The sequence below is a fragment of the Bombyx mori genome, chromosome 12 (genome assembly GCF_030269925.1).
Source record: "Bombyx mori chromosome 12, ASM3026992v2".
Lineage (NCBI taxonomy): Eukaryota > Metazoa > Arthropoda > Insecta > Lepidoptera > Bombycidae > Bombyx > Bombyx mori.
Window position 1 is genome coordinate 6,486,847 of NC_085118.1, and position 21,112 is coordinate 6,507,958.

At 34.7% G+C, this 21,112-nt stretch overlaps 2 long non-coding RNA genes and 1 other non-coding gene across 3 annotated transcripts; all 3 read right to left on the reverse strand.

Annotated features, from left to right (window-relative positions):
- Nucleotides 1-7,813: 7,813 nt before the first annotated feature.
- Nucleotides 7,814-8,927, reverse strand: LOC110385761 (uncharacterized). The gene is made up of 3 exons (XR_002431016.3): nucleotides 8,841-8,927; nucleotides 8,641-8,755; nucleotides 7,814-8,165 (listed from the first exon to the last, which is right to left on the reverse strand). It is a non-coding gene; the product is annotated as an uncharacterized LOC110385761 (long non-coding RNA).
- Nucleotides 8,928-13,941: 5,014 nt separating this feature from the next.
- On the reverse strand, nucleotides 13,942-14,131 carry LOC119629331 (U2 spliceosomal RNA). The gene has a single exon (XR_005245349.1). It is a non-coding gene; the product is annotated as a U2 spliceosomal RNA (small nuclear RNA).
- Nucleotides 14,132-14,461: 330 nt separating this feature from the next.
- Nucleotides 14,462-20,985, reverse strand: LOC110385750 (uncharacterized). The gene is made up of 5 exons (XR_009974564.1): nucleotides 20,669-20,985; nucleotides 19,091-19,234; nucleotides 15,938-16,069; nucleotides 15,046-15,216; nucleotides 14,462-14,556 (listed from the first exon to the last, which is right to left on the reverse strand). It is a non-coding gene; the product is annotated as an uncharacterized LOC110385750 (long non-coding RNA).
- Between the last annotated feature and the right edge of the window lie 127 nt (nucleotides 20,986-21,112).

A 21,112-nucleotide genomic window follows, 5' to 3' on the forward strand; every position in this document is an offset into this window, starting at 1 on the left:
TGGGTGGCGCATTTACGTTGTAGATGTTTATGGGTTCCAGTAACCACTTAACACCTGGTGGACTGTAAGCTCGTCCACCCATCTAAGCAATAAAAAAGTCAGATGTTTTTGTTTCAAGACTAAGACATCCACAACACGATTGAGCCTTTGACCAAATCTTTCATAGTGGATGGTAGCATACAGTTTTTTTTTTCTTTTGCTTATCTATAAATGTAGTATCACAAAAACACAGGGGTTAAAATAGTCAAAGTCAAAAACACCTTATTACTTTTAAAAGAGTTCACATTAATCGACTATTTATCCAAAAGAATTTACTCACAGTTGTGAGTTTGATGTATGATTTGACCAAGAGATCGTACGTGATGAAGATACCGTTGTTCAAATCAAGATTCACGTCGGAGCAATCTCTTCTTCTTGGTCCTTTACATTTCTCGAAACGGCTTACGGCTATTGAAATGGGTCCCTGAAACAAATATCATTATGTGTTTTAGGATTGTGGAGATATAACGACGAAAGGAAGATCTTTCACCGAGCGGGTGATATTGCTCGGTAGACCGACGGTCCTGATGTTGTTGTTCGGAACTTGTATATATGCAAGCTTATATTGAAAATTTTGTAAGCGAGATTCAGACATCTGGAATGGGCGACTGTTGGAATTCACAAAAATTGGCAGAGATTATATGATCTTTATCATGAAAAATCATATAATCATAATAAGTCATTTCATGAGTATATTTGTAAATATTCCAAGCTGTTTAAAAAAGTCTGTACATTGGCCAAGTCATTGCACTTAGGCAATCTTATAAAAAATGCACCTGACAAAATTAAAATGACTTGGAATAGCATTAATAGGGAGACTGGGAATGTCAGAAACAGCAACGCTGAATTAACTTTGAAAATCAATGATAGAATAATAACTTCTCATCAAGAAGTGGCCAGTGACTTTGAGCGCTACTTTGCTGATATCCCAGCTTCTACTACAAAATCTTTAATTTCATCTCCTACCGTCGCCGAATCATTACTGCAAGATCATGTTAATAAAGCAGTGTTAACTTTAAGTTCACAAATATTGATATAAAGGACAGAATTGATAATTTCAAGCTCATTAATATCAAGAAAACTGGTGATTTATGGGGAATTTCAATTAAGGTTATAAAATCCATTATTGATATAATCGCACCTTACCTTGCTACAATATTTAATGACTGTATTGATTATGGTGTGTTTCCTGATCTAATGAAATATAGTAAAATAATACCTTTGTTTAAATCTGGTAGTACTTTTGACCCCTCTAACTTTAGGCCCGTTTCAGTACCAAGAACATAGAGAAAAATTTTTGAAAAAATTTTTTTTTGGTACATCTTTTGATCCATTTCAATTCCAATAACCTGCTTCATAACAAACAATATGGATTCACTAGAGGTCGTTCAACTATTGATGCAGGTGTAGATCTTATTAAAAATATTAGTCAGGCTTGGGAGGAATCGCATAATGCCCTTGGGGTATTCTGCGACTTATCTAGAGCTTTTGATTGTGTGGAGCATAATACATTGTTGAGGAAATTACACCATTATGGTATTAGGGGCGTTTCATTAGAACTTATTAAATCTTATTTATCCGGAAGAATCCAAAAGGTAGACGTCAAAGGAAAGAGATCTTCCGGTATCTTACTTAATATGGGTGTTCCTCAGGGTTTCATATTGGGTCCCTTCCTATTTCTTGTTTCCATGATTTACCAACGTTTATTGAAACCCGTCACGAGGTCGGTCGTATTATTCGCTGACGATACATCCATATTGTTTAAAATTAAACGACAATTGGAAGATTATGACGATATGAATGATGCTATCTCGCGCGTGGTACATTGGTTTAGTGTTAATAATGTGTTATTAAATAACAAAAAAACAAAATGTATAAAATTTACAACACCTAATGTTAGACAAGTAGACACTAATATTACTGTAAGTGGAGCTTGGACACTGGAACTTGTGGATTCGACAGTTTTTCTTGGTATAATAGTTGATTCCAAGCTGCAGTGGGGTCCTCACATATGCAAGTTAGCGAGTAGACTTAATTTTGCGGCGTTCGCGGTAAAAAAAATACGAACGTATACTAATGAAGATACATCACGTCTGGTTTATTTCAGTTATTTTCATAGTGTTATGTCCTATGGCATTTTGCTATGGGGCAGTGCTGCCGATGTCGAAACGATTTCCATCCTGCAGAAGAGGGCTATTCGTGCTATTTATAATATGCATCCGAGGGAATCCTTGAGAGACAAGTTTAAGGAAATCAAAATTCTAACTTTAGCGTCCCAATACATTTTTGAAAATTTATTGTACGGGCGTAAAAACATTGAAGAATTCCCCAGAGTCTGCGATTTGCATAATGTGAACACTAAGAACAAACACAGGCTTGCGTTGCCGGCGGCTCGAATTAAGAAAATAAGCAACTCTTTTAGGGGGCTGGGTGTACAACTTTTCAACAAGATCCCACAAAACGTTCAATTACTACCTGTTCATAGATTTAAGAAAACTGTCAAGGAATGTTTGTGCAACAAGGCATATTATAAAGTTAAGGATTATTTACTAGATGGCACTACGTGGGAATGAGGCGTTCGCTCCTGGCCTTTTCATTTTTCATTATTAATATTATTTTAATTGAATTTTTGGCTTGTTTTTTCGTTTATTGTAAATATGATTACTAATTTAAAAAAAAAATTTTTTTGAGAATAACAAAAAAAAACAGACCGCTGAGTTTTTTTTTTTGAGAATAACAAAAAAAAAACAGACCGCTGAGTTTGTTTCGCCGGTTCTTCTCAGGACTGTGACTTTTTTGGAACCGGTGGTAGAGTTAACATTGTTATTTTTATTTTGACATTCAACAAGTGTGTTATACTGCCATCTATGTTGAAATAAATGATTTTGAATTCGAATTTGTCAAATATTTTGTGTTCTGTTATGACTACTGCCACAGGATAAAATTATATCTCTAATTCGACTTATGAGTTTTATAAAGCCCGGGCCCGACGGCAGGCGTACTCGTAAACAATGAACAGATTAAAATGTAACAAACTCTAAACAATAGCTTTGCATAAAGCCTTATTGAAAATTAAGTACATTTGATATTTTCACTCATTGCTTAGGTTAAACTGACTATTGACAAACGAATACAAACAGAGACAGTTGACTTAGTTTTTATTTATAAATGCACTTTTACTGACGATAATAATAATACAATAATTTCTATAAATTTGACCAAGAGCGACCAGATCAAGAGATCTGGATATTAGAAGGCCAACTTATTGAATATAATTGGTTAAATTAAACTTTGACAATTAAAACATATTATTATCCAGACGATAAAGAAAATTATTTACTTTTAGTTCGTTTTAAAAGCATATTTCTTGCTTTCAAATTAGATTTATATTTTTGTGTAGAGAAAAATAAGTAATATAATATGTAGTATTTAAATAAAATAAGTGGGATAATTATATTCAAGTTTGATTGTTTTATTTGAAAACGTATTAAGTAAAGATATTTTATATGTAGAAAAAAAAGCAAACTCACGTAATCAAGTTTTGGGTATGTCGATGACAAGATGGAGATAATAATAAATGTTAAACTCCAAATATGTTGCATAATGTTCATTAAAACTAAAATCAAGATTAAAAGTTCCAATATTGAAAGGCTTGTGTCTATTTCAAATGATAGACATACTATAGTTAATCTGTGTTCTTTAACAAAAATCAATGCACTCAATCAAATATGCCTTAATTGTTCTCGTTTTTCTAATTTTCTGATCGTTGATTTATTTATCTATCGAAATTAAACCTATAAACTACAACCACTTTGTTTTGCTCAAAACGCTATACAATATTGAGCGTTGAATTTGATCATTATCGTTATAGTAGAGTAGAGTATACTTTATTGTACACTAAAAATCACGTTGTGAACGTAATCTCATAATAATGAAAAAGTTAATGGAGTTGCGCATTGTTAATTATTTCCAAATTTTTAAAGCCACTAATAAAGAGTTTCAGGCTACCCTTCTGTTCGAAATGAAACTATTTATGACAATCTTATGCAGGCAAACATTAATGAGCATGGGCTGTATAGGCCGTGGCTATTACGAGTTTGTGCGGATTTCACAATTCGCTCTATGAACTATAAACATGATCAATGAGGGTTTCATATCAGTATAAGTTCCTTTTCTTACCTGAAATTCAAATTACATATTATGTTTGATGTTGGCATTAGCTGACCGGCTTGAGATAGTAAATCCCGTTTTCTAATCTACGTAGCTCCTGTGCGTGTGAAGTTTAGTTTCCAGGACCAAATATTCTTATGTTTTATTGCTTTCTATTCTTTTTTTTTTATTGCTTAGCTTCGTGGACGAGCTCACAGCCCACCTGGTGCTAAGTGGAGCTCATAGACATCTACAACGTAGACACGCCACCCACCTTGAGATACAAGTTCTAAAGTCTCAGTATAGTTACAACGGCTGCCCCACCCTTCAAACCGAAACGCATTACTGCTTCACGGCAGAAATAGGCAGGGCGGTGGTACCTATCCGTACGGACTCACAAGAGGTCCTACCACCAGTGATTATGCAAATTACAATTTTGCGGGTTTGGTTTTTATTACACAATGTTATTCCTTCACCGTGGAAGTCAATCGTGAACATTTGTTGAGTACGTATTTCAATAGAAAAATTGCTACCCGCCTGCGGGATTCGAACACCGTTGCATCGCTTCAACACGAATGCATCGGACGTCTTATCCTTTAGGCCATGACGTCTTAATTCATATTTTTCGTCAAATTAGTTTTGAAGGTTCAGTGTACCCAGGCCTCCTCTGAACGGATCAAAACAACATCATGGCCATTTACCATATACAAGTCACGCCTAGTTACTTCAGTAAGTACATAATAATGGTTCAACGGAAATATAAATAATGATCTACAATGCTTGAAGGAAAGTGGTTAACAGCGAGACATAAAAGCTTATTAGAGATATACTTAGTATTAAGCCTAATTGTCTTCTGATCGGTAGAATGGTAATGAAGTTATAATGAACAAATCATTTTTCTTTTTGTTTTATTTGAATAAAACGGGAAGACAAGGACAATTATATGTTAACCGGCTATAGGAGACCACTATACCCGAATGCCCTTGCAGATAGTAATAAAAGATTGAAGAAGTTCAAACAGTTTCGATACACCAACTGCTTATCGTTCGACTCGGAACCCATGATTTTCATTGTTTCTTTAGTCAAGAGACTTTTCGCAACACGACTGTGTCGCTCTATGACATTATGTTCACTACAACATAAGTTATCTTGATATTAACTTAAGTAAGAGAACACAACAAAACAAATAAGAGATTACAGACGGCACAAAGACCAGTATTTTTTTACTTATATGACTATTAAACTTTTTACTTACGGCTTGAAGTCGTCGTGACCTAAAGGATAAGACGTCCGATGAGTTTGTATTGGGCGATGCGAATGCGCCGGAGTTCGGATCTTGCAGGCCGGTACCGCTTTCCGCGACGAAATTTGTACTTAAATTACGAATGACTAGGAATTCGATTTAGTCTTAGATTCTTCACAATGAAAGAATAAAATCGCGTAATGAAAATAAAATCTACAAAAATTATAATTTGCGTAGGGGAAAGTGGGAGAAACGCGAGCGCGGGGTGATGCCGAATTCAATGGTTCTGATATGTTAGTTACATCTTTGAAAATTTGATGTATGTTCGTAAACATATTGAGGAGTTTCCTAAAATGTCGGATATACATAATAGAAATACTAGGAACAAACACAAGCTTGTTGTACCGATGAGTAGGTTACATAAGATACGAAATTCATTCGGGTGTTTGTCTGTGCGCCTGTACAACAAAATCCCACAAGTGTTCAGAACCTACATATACATAGGTTTAAGAAAACTATTAAAGAACATCTGTGCAATAAAGCTTACTATAAAGTCAATGATTATCTAGAAGATTGCACAAAGTGGGAATGAGTTGCTCGCTCCGCATTTCAATATTGTAATAATTATGTTATAATACTCATGTAAAAATGAATATTTAAAAAAAATCTAATATTAAAAAATAATCTAATATTTAAAAAAAAAAGACATGCCCGCTGAGTTTCTTGCCAATTCTTCTCAGGACGGAGGCTAGTTCTTGTGAATTGGCGGTAGTTCTTTTGACGTTCAACAAGTGTGTACTTTCATTTATGTTGAATACAATTTTTTTGATTTTATTTGATTTGATTTAAAAAGAGATATCCTAATTTTATTTGCTGCCATTTCGAAGATAACGCCACCACCACTGGTGCTATTCAAGACCACGGGAGACGCAGACGCACGTACTTATAAAGGTATGCATTTTTCAATATTTTTTATGTTTTAGATGTAATTTTTTTGGTAAATTCAAGTTGGTGTTGCTTTATTTCTATCTACAATAATAATTCCGCTTTTACATAGTGGAATAATCACATATTACTCAGCTAAATGACAACGATGTAGTAGGCAAAATAAATTTATCCAAATTTGTTTTTTGACCTTTAATTATTTTCGATTCCGCGGGCTAAAGACGAACACTCCATGTCGGGCAATCTCGAACATTCGCCATTACCCCACTCTCATTTGTTGGTTCCCCGTTCAACTTTTTTTAAATATTATTACAGATGCCTCGTGCAAAAGAAAGTCCGAACTGAAGTATAGTTTAGAAGATCTCAAAAAGGCTATAGACGATGCTAAAACAAAAAAATCTCCCTCGGTAAAGCAGCAGAAACATATAATGTTCTAAAAACTTTTGACCAAAAAAATGTTGACCATCTAACGAAAGAATTGTTAAAACAGCCAAGGTCTGGACGAAAACCTTTATTTACAGACGATCAGGAAACAGATCAAGAAAGGATCAAGAAATCAAGAAGAAAACGGAAAGTATGCCAAAAAAAGGAACCCAAGTTAAAAGACTAAAGAAGAAGTTAAAAGACTAATAAGAAAACACCTTCAAACAAGGAGATTGAAAGATTATTAAAGAATTTGAAAAATGTACAAGACTTGACTCTAGTCAAAATACGAAAAAAAAAGGCGAAAAAGAAAATAAAGACTGCTTTTGTATTTTTTGTTGAAATAAATATATAGATCCTCCCGTTGAAGACTGGATTGTGTGCTATGGGTGCAAAAAATGGCCTCACGAGAGTTGTACTGAAGGACAGTCAACATTGTTGGGTTTTAAATGTGATCTATGTCGTTAATAATGTTGGTTCATAATCACCCCACTTGGTGTTCGTATTTACCCGACTAATGTCGGGCAAAGCCGAACGCTAAGGGTTTTGTTTTTCTTTCATATTGTTGCAATTTATTAAAAAAATATAAATGTTGATTAGTGAATAAGTTAGACAGATAAGTAAACTTTATAATAAAAAAATTTAAAAAATCTGTGATCAAATTCCATTGTTTTATTTAAGTTTTAGGTGTTCGTATTACCCCCACTTTCCCCTAATTACTGTGGTGTTAGGGTGTCTTGTGAGCATGCACGGGTACGTACGACCACCCTACCTATTTCTGCCGCGAAGCAGTAAGGCGCTCCAGTTCAAATTGTGGGATAGGGCAGCCGTTGTACTATGTATATGACGGAGACTCAAAATCATGTCTTAAGAGAGGTAGTGACGGCATGTACTTTGTTGATCTCTATGGGCTCCGGGAACCATTTAATATCACGTAGGCCGTGAGCTCATTCAACATTCTTAGCACTAAAAATATTAAAATAATGAAACGAACTAAATAAATAAAATACAGAGTTCAGTGTTTTGTTTATATATTTATTTGGTCGTGAAGAAGGCCGTTTTTTATTATTATTAGTTAATAATCGAAATATTACGCCAAAATTACTTCGTTCGAATTTTAACAGATATGGATAAATCGATGAATGAATGAGAAGTAAAATACTTGTAAAGATTAAAAACAAAGACAAAATATTTTTAATGTTTATGTTTCACGCTTAGGTCTCGTGATAACTTCAACGAGAGTACAGTAAAAATTGCAATCTTTGCTTGTGAATACTGATCTAAAGGTCCAGTTTCCGTAAAAATATTTTCCATCGAAATATTTCTCTGAAGTTTCTTGCAGGTTTACCTTGAAAACGTAGTGACCCTGAAATTTAAGACTATTTTATAAATAACTAGCTGACCCGACAGATTTTGCAGTGGCTCAATCGATAAATAAAAGATCTAAACTTTTGTATAAAATAAACTTAAAACAAACCAAAGGAATCCGTCCGACGGGCACACGTCCGTCAAAGCAAAAACAAAATTGATATTTTTATTTAATTCCGAGTATTTTCATATTTATCTACCTTTTAAACCTTCTCTGGACTTCCACAAATAATTCAAGACCAAAATTAGCCAAATCGGTCCAGCCGTTCTCGAGTTTTAGCGAGACTAACGAACAGCAATTCATTTTTATATATAAAGATAGAAGGTTTCCAAAAAAATGTATAGGTTACTACAAAAAATATGGATGGATCACTTAAGATTACTTAAGTTTCCATAGTCTTCCATCCTGGTATTAAAAGTAGTGACCTTACAGGAGGAAAACTAGACTACATCAAACACTCCAAAAATACAACCTCTATACCAAGAAATCGACATGCTCTTCTATCTTCAATACACAAATGCTTCCACCATTGCCAAATTGCATTCGTTTATAAATAAAAAACGTGGTAAGTCGAAAAGAAAACGAGACTAGAAGAAAAAGATATGTGTTTGAAGAACATATTCATATTTTTCCGTAAGATAATTAATGGTATGTAATTAATAAAAGACTTACTTTATGTACAAAACAGTTATCAGTGACGTTAAGGTAAATTTGGAACAATGTTTTGATCAAGAAGTTATCACAGGGTTTCTTGATTTGAAATTTGACCATTTCTCTGCCTTGAGATAAAGCAACGACCTTTCCCTAAAAAAAATATACACTTTCAGAGCAAGAACGAATATAAGTTCCAATGGACGACGAAACCTGATAGCTTTTTATTTTGAAGGCATGAGGTACACTAAAAGTGAAAATGTTTAAATTAGAAGATGTCATAGGTTCGTCGAATATAAGATGAGCACTTCAGTTCTAACACTAGGAGAGCAGGCTCAGGGGCTCTGGTAACGGTACTCGTCGAACTCGGTAAAGAGTTTGACGTGCAACCTAATCCCTACATCAGCCCTCTGAGTTTCTCGCCGGATCTTCTCAGCGGGTCGCGATTCCGATCCGGTAGTAAAATATATAAGTATATTCGCGAAGTAGCTGCCCTTGAGGTGTTAGGTCTCCTTCGGAGGCGCTCGGGGAACTGTTAGAAAATCCTACCCCTCCTGACTGAGCCCGTACTGGCCCATCTGTCCTGATGAAATTGGAAAGGCCTTCGGGCCACCAGTAATCCTTCCTTCATAAAAAAATCAAGATGAAATATTATTCATATCAAATCGTGTCATTATCTTGGTCCTGTTTTAATCAAATATGTGGGATCGACTCCATACTTTATAAAGTGTTTGTGGCGGTAGCCATTACAGAACACAAGATATTTGACAAATGCCTGAATCTTGCTAACGACATTTTCAAGATAAGCTTCATATATACAAGTTCCTAACAACATCTTTTGGACCGTCGGTCTACCGACTCGGTAGTACCGAGAAATATCACCCGCTCGGTGGAAGACTTTCCTTTGTAGTTGTTCTCTAGTGTGTACATGCTTTATGGCAGAGATGCAGTAGTATTTATTAATATCAATTTGAAGTTTTGTGAAATTTTACGCATACATCGTCGTGGCCTAAAGGATAAGACGTCCGGTGCATTTGTGTTGAGCGATGCACCAGTGTTCGAATCCCAGGCGGGTACCAATTTTTCTAATGAAATACGTACTCAACAAATGTTCACGATTGATTTCCACGGTGAGGGAATAATAACATCGTGTAATAAAAATGAAACCCGCAAAATTATAATTTGCGTAATTACTGGTGGTAGGACCTCTTGTGAGTCCGCGCGTGTGGGTACCACCACCCTGCCTATTTCTGCCGTGAAGCAGTAATGCGTTTCGGTTTGAAGGGTGGGGCAGCCGTTGTAACTATACGTGAGACCTTAGAACTTATATCTCAAAGTGGGTGGCGTATTTACGTAGTGGATGTCTATGGGCTCCAGTAACCACTTAACACCAGGTGGGCTGTGAGCTCGTCCACCCATCTAAGCAATAAAAAAAAAATACGCAACCTCCGCTTATTTTTCCATGTACTCGAGCCATTGGTAATGTAAGCGTATGTACCCATTATTTACACCATGTATTAATTAGTTGTTCTAATATTATCATGGTACCTGGAAGTTCTGAAACAATCAGTTGGACATTGATCATGTACGATTGATATTGCTAATCTAAATCAAAAGTTCGAGATCTAAACAGCATTGGAGTCATGGAGGCTGTAGCCTCCAAACTGTGACGATAGATTGCTTCGTGACAGAAATGACATCAGCTAAAATTATCAAGATGGAAGATACCTACCAGAGATATAATTGGACATACATTAATCAATGTCAAAATGTGAGATGTCATTATTACAGGAAGTTGTGCTTACAGAGGTAACCTCAAAGTTTTCCTTGACAGAAAATTCGTAAACAATATCTGCTCCATTATTTGAGAATAGTTTTACGTTACAGCAGTCCCTCCGTTTAGGTCCTTTACAAGTCCCCAATTTGCCGGTAACGAATGAAACAGAACCCTGAAAAAATAATATTAAGCCATAATAAACATTTCAAGTTTTTCAACATACATAAAATCGTGTGAGAGCCGACCTTAGACGCCTTATCGCTAGTAATTAAGCAAATTATAACTTTTGCAAGTTTTTATTAAAGGATGTTTATAACTTTTTTATATTGCACAGTAAACGATATTGTAAATTACATAAAATAAATGAAATATTACACTGGTTTTTCGCTATACCCATTTTGTCTTTTGGATGTAAGAATGAATTCGGTGTTACTTTTTTCTTTGGAATGAATTGCTTTTTATATAATAAAGCTTTTTCTATATATTCATTACCACGATAAACTTTTATTTTCACCATTTCCTTAATTGTTCATGAGCTTTAGATGAAGTTATTCATTTTAATAAAGCTTCAATGCTTTAAACAAAAGCTTTTTTATATTCTCGTCGTCGTCAATTCCTAATCCACATCTTAGTGCCCCTCGTGATTCTATAAGTTTTTCTATCTCACATACCTTGAATTATATTTTAATAAACACATTCTTGATGATTCACCACGTTCACTGCTTTGTTCTAATCTTTTTTGTTTGTATTTTGTTAGTTTTTTGTAGTTTAACTGTTCATTGTTCAACTCTATCAACTAATACTTACATAATTAAGATTCGGAGACGATAAAGTCATTTGTAGGTCCGCTAAGCCTAATAAAGTCAATAAAATTTTTTTGGGGCACATGACAAAAGGACTGTTACCTATACGGTGCTAATCATATTTGTGTCGATGATATTCTCTGTATATTAAATTTGTGAGGAGCCGGGGTCGCTTGGACTATTATTAACTAGGTTCACCTTATAAATAACAAATAGCTTTGTTGAAAAAAAAAGAATATAATTAACAACTCAAATTTGTATGAAATCATTATCTATATAAACTAATATATAAATCTACAGTGGCTTTTACGGATGTTCCGTTATAACTACTGAACCATGCATCCGATTGTCTTGAAACGTGGTATTAATGTAAAAAATACATATACTTAATGGATAGGCTAATATTTATATGAGTGTTGGACTCCCTAAACCAGTTGCGGGGGCGTTAATGATGAGAATCTTTCGGGGGGTAAGAAATAATAATGTTATAATAATTTTAAATCCCCAGCGAAGCGGACGGGTACAGCTAGTAGTTTATTTATACTTATTGTACACAAAAGGAAAATACAATAAAAACACATTTAAAGAATGTCTAAATACTATGTACAAAGGCGAGTATAGTTTATAATTTTATTTATAATTGTAGTTTAATAAATTGTAGTTTATAATTTTACTGTGTGAGAATTTATGGTATTGATTATTATCAAGAATTATTCAGCAATTGATTGCGGTCTCTTGTACTAGTAGAATAATAAAATATGCACATCGGCCAGAGTCAAGGAGCACACTGAAGAAGAAGAATAAACGGCTACTCAAATCTATAATTTGTCAATATGTGGTTTCAATATTTGTCAAGGGGGTGCTAAACAGTAATTAAATTATAAAATTTGACAAAAAAGAAGTACTCACTAAAGACAAATTAATTTAGCACAGGTATTTTGATTTTAAAAATGTAGTAAAAGGGAACATCGAAAATGTAATGCTAGGGTTCTTTCTGCGGTTAGGAAGCTGCAATAAACATATATTTTTTATATTATACTAGCTGACCCGGCAGACTTCGTAGGGCCTCAATCGATAAATAAAAGATCGACGGGGGACACATCAAAGGAAAAACAAAATTGTTATTTTTATTTAATTCCGAGCATTTTCATATTTATCTACCTTTTAAACCTTCTCTGGACTTCCACAAATAATTCAAGACCAAAATTAGCCAAATCGGTCCAGCCGTTCTCGAGTTTTAGCGAGACTAACGAACAACAATTCATTTTTATATATAGAGATAGACAGAAGTTCTCCTTTTAATAATGTAATATGGCTTTTTTTGGTATGAATAATACATTCTTATTAGAATCAGATATTTTCCAATCCATCAGCATCAGCTATCCCGCAATATAAAAAGGGGTTGCTAAACGGTTCAGTCGTTTCAAAATTTCAGTCGAAAGTTAAAAACATTATCTTTATGGCTCATAATATCAGGTATAAATATCATTTAGATTTAAGGTTTTCAAATATACAACTGAAAACAGCTGAACACGGTTTTATTGGAGGAATGAGAAATTTGGTTTTTTAATCTACCATTAAAAACTGGATACTTTTTTTATGAATGAATGATTTCTGGTGAACCGGAGGCCTTTCTAGTTTCACCAGGATGGGTGGGCGAGCAAATGCTCAGCCAGGAGGGGTGGGATTTGCTAACAGTTCCCCGAATGCCTCCAAAGGAGACCTAACAGCTCAAGAGCAGCTGCTTTGCGAATAAATCTACTACCGGATCGAAATTGCAACCCGCTGAGAAGATCCGGCGAGAAACTCATGCATGGGTTAGGTTGCACGTCGAACTCTTTGTCGAGTTCTACGAGTACGGTTACCGGGGTACCCTAAGCCTGCTAAAAGTGGATACAATCCATGGACAAAAGTATGGTATGTGTTAACAAAGCCAGATAAGAAATTCATTCTTACCAAATGAGGATTCGTGTCAATAAAAAATAATCATAATTTCTTTTTAATTTAAGTAAAAATGTTTTAAAAAAATCTTGTATATTGCTCATAAAATAAAGTTGATTACAATACGATATGAGTTTTTTTGTGCACCAGTGTAAAAATAGATTTATTTTGTGTACTTTTTACCCTTCAATCCTCTCAATCAGTAGACGGCAAACACATTTCACGGCTCGTTAGGCTTTATGGTTTACTATATAGTATTATCAATTCATTTAAAAACCGCTTAAACCTTAAAACATAAATCATTGAAGATGTTGAGTGCGCTATTGAACTACAGTATATGAAGGTAATTTTTTCGTTAATGTACGTATATTTTATGTTCTCTATATAGAGGATCATTACGGTCTATTGATTATTATCCTACAGATAATTGTTTCTCTTTCTTGGAAAAGTGAAAAAATAACTAGAAGTAAAGAGAAAAAACATATGCACATTGTCTCATATTTTAATTAATGTTTTTTTTTCTACCTATTCAAGTAACCTCGAGGGGTTACTCTAGATTCACCGAAATAGTAGGTGAGCTCACGGGGCTCGAGCTGGGAGTGTTGTTAACACTGGCCCTAGCAAGAGCAGTGCTTCGCAGAATCTACCACCGGATCGGAAACCCGACCCACTGAGAAGATCCGGCGAGAAACTCAGTGGACTGTGTCTACTGGTCCCGCAAAGCGGGAACTTTCAGGTATTAAAAGAACAGATACTACACTTTGATCTTAGCCAAAAGGCAGAGAAGCGATAACTGTTTAATAACGATTAATAGTGAAATTTTTACAAAAGTTTAAAATTGTTACTTTGATATGTGTGGTTTAGTTTTAATTTTAATATACATAGCAGACATCAACAATGGTGCATTAAGGAATGCTTATCCATGTAACGATAATAGTGTCTGAATAGCTTGCCGTATTATGTTGGCCCTTTAGCAAGTTTGAATCCGATTCTAATGGAGCTGATCGCATCGTTACGATTTGTGATTGTGAACTTAATAAGTGTATTTATGTAATAAGTGTATATATTTATATATAACCCTATGGGCATAGAATAGTCATTGCAAAATCAAAGGCACACACTTCAGTTTTATTTGTTTATGAAAACAGTAGATGTATAGTTTGTTTTGAGTAAGATTCTGTATTGGTTTGCTGGCTGTTTGTAGATATTCGGCTATCTGTGAACAAAAAATAATCTCAAATCATTTATAAGGAACATTGTGGAATTTGTGGTAGTCAAACATGGAGCTTATTTTACTTTACCGTGTTTATTTAATAATACAGTAGCGTATCTTAAATGTTTATATAATCCCATTTGTTCGCCCAGGAGAAGATTTATAATTTTGAAAGGATTACATCATTTCTTTTTAATTCTTCAAGTAAAAATTATTTATCGATTTCCTCTGATGCATTGTTACTTTTATATTCTTTAGACTTTAAAGTTACGTACATTTCTATGTATATCGATTAGAAAGGTATTCGAAATTGTATCGAATACAATACGTAGAAATTCAGGCGATCAGTACTTAGAGACTTTTGGTCTTTTTTTAACTTTTGCAATGACCCAGTCTAAGGCTTTATTTCATTTAAATTTTGCGTTTTCTGCTGCTTTACATTCATCCAGGGACCGATTTATGCTTAGATAAATAATTACTTTTTACCTTTACCTTGCATTAATATTTCTTTTTCGGTGTTATAATCAATTCAATTACGTTGCATATAACGTTACAACTGTTCCCATAAAATACCGACTTATACGTCCAATTCCCGAAAAAGTAAACCCCGTTGTAGTACTTTTGAGATATGTTTTCGACGTCCACAAGGAATTTGTATTGGCCCTTAAAATTTAAAAATAATATTTGAAAATGTGACATAATTTTTGTTTTAAGTCAGTTGTACATCGGAGTAGAGTTCATCCATACTACCTGGAGCCACTGCGTTCATCCACAGTGCGTTTTCAGGAATCTTTTTTGCCACGCACTATCCGGGTTGGAATGAGCTCCCCTCCACGGTGCTTCCCGAGCGCTATGACATGTCCTTCTTCAAACGAGGCTTTTGAAGAGTATTAAGCGGTAGGCAGCGGCTTGGCCGTGCTCCTGGCATTACTGACGTCCACGAGCGACGGTAACCACTCACCATCAGGTGGACTGTATGCTCGTCTGCCTATACGGCAATAAAATAAAATAAAAGTACAGTTGTACATTTGATTGAAAGTCCCTTAAAACTTTATTTTTCTTAATAATCTAAATTTCATTGAAAATGTAATTCTTCTCCCTACTTCTAGATACGGAGTATAATATTTATTATACGAAAGACTTTTATTAGTTTCGAACAGTTCAAGATAATTTGTTTTCTTCGGTTTTCAGGAGTCATAGAAATAATTAAAAATCGTATCTCTAGTTCAAACTCGTTTTTTTTAAATATTCATTGTATAATTAACAATGTTTCGAATAACTGAGGTATGGACATCCCTAATTGCAGTAGTAAAAATATACATGAGAAACACTTATTTAGCATTTCTTAGTGATTTATCGTAATGATCGTATATTAGAAACTTACCTTCGCAACCATACAACTGTCCGATATATTAACGAAGGTCTTGAATAAAGATTTAATAAATAGATTATCGCAAGGGTTCTTCATCTGATATTTAACAAAGGGTTTGCCTTCACACGATCCTTCTATTTTCCCCTGAAATTTTCACTTAATACACTTTATGTATTCATATTTATACAGGTATTTTTAATTATTAATACAGGTATTTTTTGATTTTTCTCAATTTGTCGCATATTTTTATATAGAACGCACCTGAGAGATCTACTTAAATCCATGTGACACACACGTGTAACCAAAACAGATAACGCGCTAACCATTAACGATTATGATGATGCATTTCACGTTGATTTCGTCATCAGGTACATTCTGCTATGAGGGATGTGGGACAAATTAGTATTTCTAACAACCGTGTTTTTTTTTTAATAAGACGAAACAATTCATACACGGTCATTCGCTGCAAAACTAGGATTTCCAGTACTGTGAGAACCAGAGACTGATATACATACTGATATATAGTGAAGTATATATATATACATGCCGGAGAAGCCACAATTATTAACACCATCGTCAGACATCACAGGGGCGAATAGGATGATCGAGATTAGCAGACGAAACGTATGACAGTTCTTAGGACGGAGGCACCGCTCTTCAAGAAGGCTGGTTGATAAATGTGATGGAATCTACGCGCCTCCATCGGCTAGGCTCTGTCGTAGCATGAAGTTAGCATATTCCGACGATACCGCAATCGTCCTGCCATCTCTCAGGAATCGTGCTGCGTTTCGTTTAGCTATTAAACTTTTTTTTATGATTGGAAGATTACTATTGGCCCGGAGGCCTTTCTAGTTTCACCAGAACAGGTGGGCGAGCATAGGCTCAGCCAGGAGAACTACTAAACTAATGACCGTCTCCGACATACATATTTAGATAATAATCACACAGACAAGGAGCAAGCAAATCTGTTCATCGCACGAATGTGGAATCGAACTCACGAAACTCGGCGCAATGGTCACGACCATTAACTACTGCTCCACCGAGTCACGAAAACGAAACAATAACCATGGACTATTTAATAATACTAGTGGTCCCCCAGTAGTCGAAATTCAACTATAATTAACTGAAATTATAAGTTTGAACATTACGACTATTACGATTCTATTGTCAAAGACTATAGACACTATAGACAAATATTAATAAAGACAAACAATATTTAAACTATTTTCAATTTGACCACAGTCTATAAGCATAGACCTATATAGTAGGGACACGACATATTGTTCTATACGTACAATTGCTTATATAAATAGCACCCATTTTGAAGGCACATACATAAACATATATCTATCTCGTTCTTACTCAGCACTTTAACTCGCAGGAAAACAATATAACAGTATTTCAGTGCGTACATAAAATGAAACATGAATATACGTAAATATCTCCGTCTCCGTCTAATGAGGCTGAAAATCCGCCATGTTTAGCGCGCCAAATGTCATTGTCACGTCAGTTCGGCCGTCTGTTTTGGGTTGTACATTATTTATTGACTTTGATATCGATTTAATATGATTGATTATATAAAATTTCATAATTTATCATGCTTAAAACATACAAAAATAATAATTAAAACGTATTTTATAGGATCTCAAGAAAGTCGATATCCTAAAACTATTATCTATATGTATTTAAATTCATTATGGAGCCCTCATCCGAAAAATCCATTTTTCGGTCGGAATCTATTGATCATGACACTAATCATAAATACCACTTTAAAATATGTCATCAAAACATATTTAGACATTCTGTTTAGATATTTCGGGAAAAAGGCTACCGACAAAATCTCTTCGGAACTATTTAAATAAAATAGTTTTATTCCGCAGTGAGTAAAACACTATTGTAAATTTGTTAAATATTTAATAATTAAGTGATTTTAGAGAGGAAGTCACAAGGAATGACGTTTGTAATTAATGAATAAATGTTCTGTAGGTGTTTTTTTTTTCACGCGGTCCCTTGATAAGTTTAAAATTTTAATCACTCTCAAGCGAAAGTGATTCAAATGGTGTGGCGCACCTTCCTTGGGCTGCGCTGCGGTAGTATGTTACGGACTTTAGAGTCAGCAAAACAATTAAAATAGATTGTAATAGTCTAAGAAAAACACGTACTCAAAATACGATAACATTTAGCATGCTAGAAATGGGCTGATGGCTTTGAACTACGCCATATCTTTATGTTTTGCGACAAACGACAACTTTATAAAATCAGTGTAGCAACTTTTAAAAATCATCATATCGTTTACTTGGCAAATTCGAAGGACGAACTTGTCTTAGATTTCACCCATCTAATTCATATCATATTTGCACATAACAATATACCTACTTACTTCCCATTAAAGTATAAATTCTACAAATAAATAATACTCAACAATATTTAAAATAAAATGAGCCAAGAACGTTTATCGATAAAACCTGATAACATTGAAATCTTTTGTACAGCACTAAAGCCGCCATGTTTTGTGGCCAGATGACGTCACAGTGGCACGAAATTTTGGTTGACGTTTCATTTCCATAGGTTTCCTACTTCATTGTCTATAAGCAATAAGAAAAGTTTGACAAGAAATAAATAGTTTGCATGCGAGTGTGTGTCAAATACATGGTAGTGTGCGTGAAGTTTTTTTTATTGATTTAATGTAATTTTTAATGTATAATAAAAAAAAATATTAACATTCTGCACTCCTTCTCTGTATTCTCTATGTGTGGGAAATTTCATACTCCTCCGTACGCGAAATTTTCGTAAAAAGGGGTACGTTTGGTGGGGTAAGTTTTTGCTTTACGTACTAATATAATAATAATATAACTCACAACTATCTCCAGATTCGGAGAACTCGGTGTCACAGATTGCACTACGACAAGCTTGTAATATACAGAGAGGAGAGTAGTCCCCCATTAAGCGGAATGAATTGCGTATGGTTAAAGGAACCAGATCAATATGAAGCGTCGTTCAGGCTAGGTCTGTTATGGAAGAACCAGGAACAGAAGCAGATCCTGAGTTACAGTGAGGCAAAACAAAATCAACACCTAATTTTTTGTCATGGCCATTATCTATGGACCGCTCTGACGAGAGCGTTTCCTTTGAATTCTAGATATTTCCAAATTAAATAGCACTCACACCAGATAGCGTGATGTCCCTTTTGAGATCCAACTCATAAGTCAGACTTAAATTGTTTTTCATTATGAACGATGCACCAGCACAGTCGACTCGTTTTGGTCCTTTACAGATTTCGACTTTCGTGATCACAATGTCCGTCGAGCCCTATGTAAAATAGAAAGGTTTTAAAAAAAAAATTGTCTAACTTGGAAGATAATTATTTAAATAATATTTAGTATTGGAATTTGTTCCGGTCACCGTCTTCATCGAACCCATCGCTTGCGACGAGGGCTCGACGAGCGAATTAACCCATAGACACAGCCCACTGAGTTTCTCGCCGAATCTTCTCAGTGGGTCGCGTTTCCGATCCGGTGGTAGATTGTGCGAAGCACTGCTCTTGTTAGGGTCAGTGTTAGCATCACTTCGGTTTGAGTCCCTCACCTACTAGTTAAGGTTACGCTGAAATAGCCTCTCAAGGCTATCAGCTTAGGTAGGAAAAAAAAAGAAATTTGTTTAACCAAATATTGGATTAACTCTTGTAGATACAAGTCCCGAGCGCTATGGAATGTTCTTCTTCAAACGAGGTTTATGAAGAGAGCTCAGCGGTATACAGCGGCTTGGCTCTAGCATTACCGAGGTCCGTGAGCGACGGTAACCACTCACTGTAAAAGGAAAAAAAAGAAAATGACTTTACCGGCTCCCTGATAATAGTGGTTAAAAGATCCCATCTATAGCACAAGTGGATGACATAAAGAACGAATCTGACTCCAGGTGGCCAGTCAGATCCACTTTCATCTACATCAATATGATTTGGTTTTTCCGAATTCGGTTTTTCAAAACACAAAACTGCTATCTAATTGAAATATTCGCGGCGGACTTGATTTAATTCTGGTGTATTATATAATCATGTAGTTTGTTTTGAATTAAAGGTAACTTACATATCCCTTCGCATTTGCAATCGAATAGACATAGAATAAACTATATATTAAATAAAATATGTTTGTTGACATTTCCACGAGCGATGCAAAACAATTGTCATTGTCGATGGGTACTTAAAAATAATAATCGAAAAATAATATAGGCAGAAAAGGAATCGAAAAATTACTGATGAAGGCACGAATTAAAATATCATTATTATACGTCGATATGAATGATATATGATATGAATGGCATTTAATAATCATTATATCATAGCATCATAGTATCATTAACTTTGATGCGTTAAAACAATTTTTCAGTCCGGTTTTGTTTGCGGCTCGCTCTCCTCCTCCTTGTGTCGGTTTCCTCATTACTGAGGGTCGTGGTCATGGCCTTGAAACAGTTTGTTTTTTATAATGCACCGCCATCTGTTCCTATCTGCAGCTGAGTGCAGAGCATCGTGCACTGTGGTATCCAGGGCTGCACGAATCTGGTCCGTCCAACGGGTCGGGTTCCTGCCTCTTGGTCGCTAGCTAGCTATAATTCTATAGATAGAATGTAACATGTATTGAATAAATCTAACATGTAATCATGTTCAAATTTATATCCAAGACAAAAATGGAGTAATGGTTTACAACATTAAGTATGGGTATATTTATATAAAATTTAAGTTTCAGTAACCGTGTTGACTTGTTGTGAACAACTCCGGAGACTCAATCCGTATAATAAAATAGTAGATTCTGGTGGCACCTATGATGTATGTATCTGGTGTATCTATCCATTGATGAAAAGTGAAAAAAATAGAAAGTGTATAAGTAAAGAACATAACGTAGTTCAATAAACAATAAAACATAAACGAGCAAAGATTATTTTCTGTCTGTCTGTTTGTTTCGCGTACATCTCCGGAACTACACAACGGATTTTTATGTAGATTTCACTGGTAAACCGATTATTTTGTGGAAAATATAAGCACTGTTTCATAAAAATTGGATCTTAAAATAAAGTGATTGACATTTAATTACTAATAATTAAATGTCAATCACTTTATTTTAAAAGTAAACTCTAAAGTTTACTTTTATACTCTAGAGATATTTACATAACTAATAATATAAATATTAAAAAATA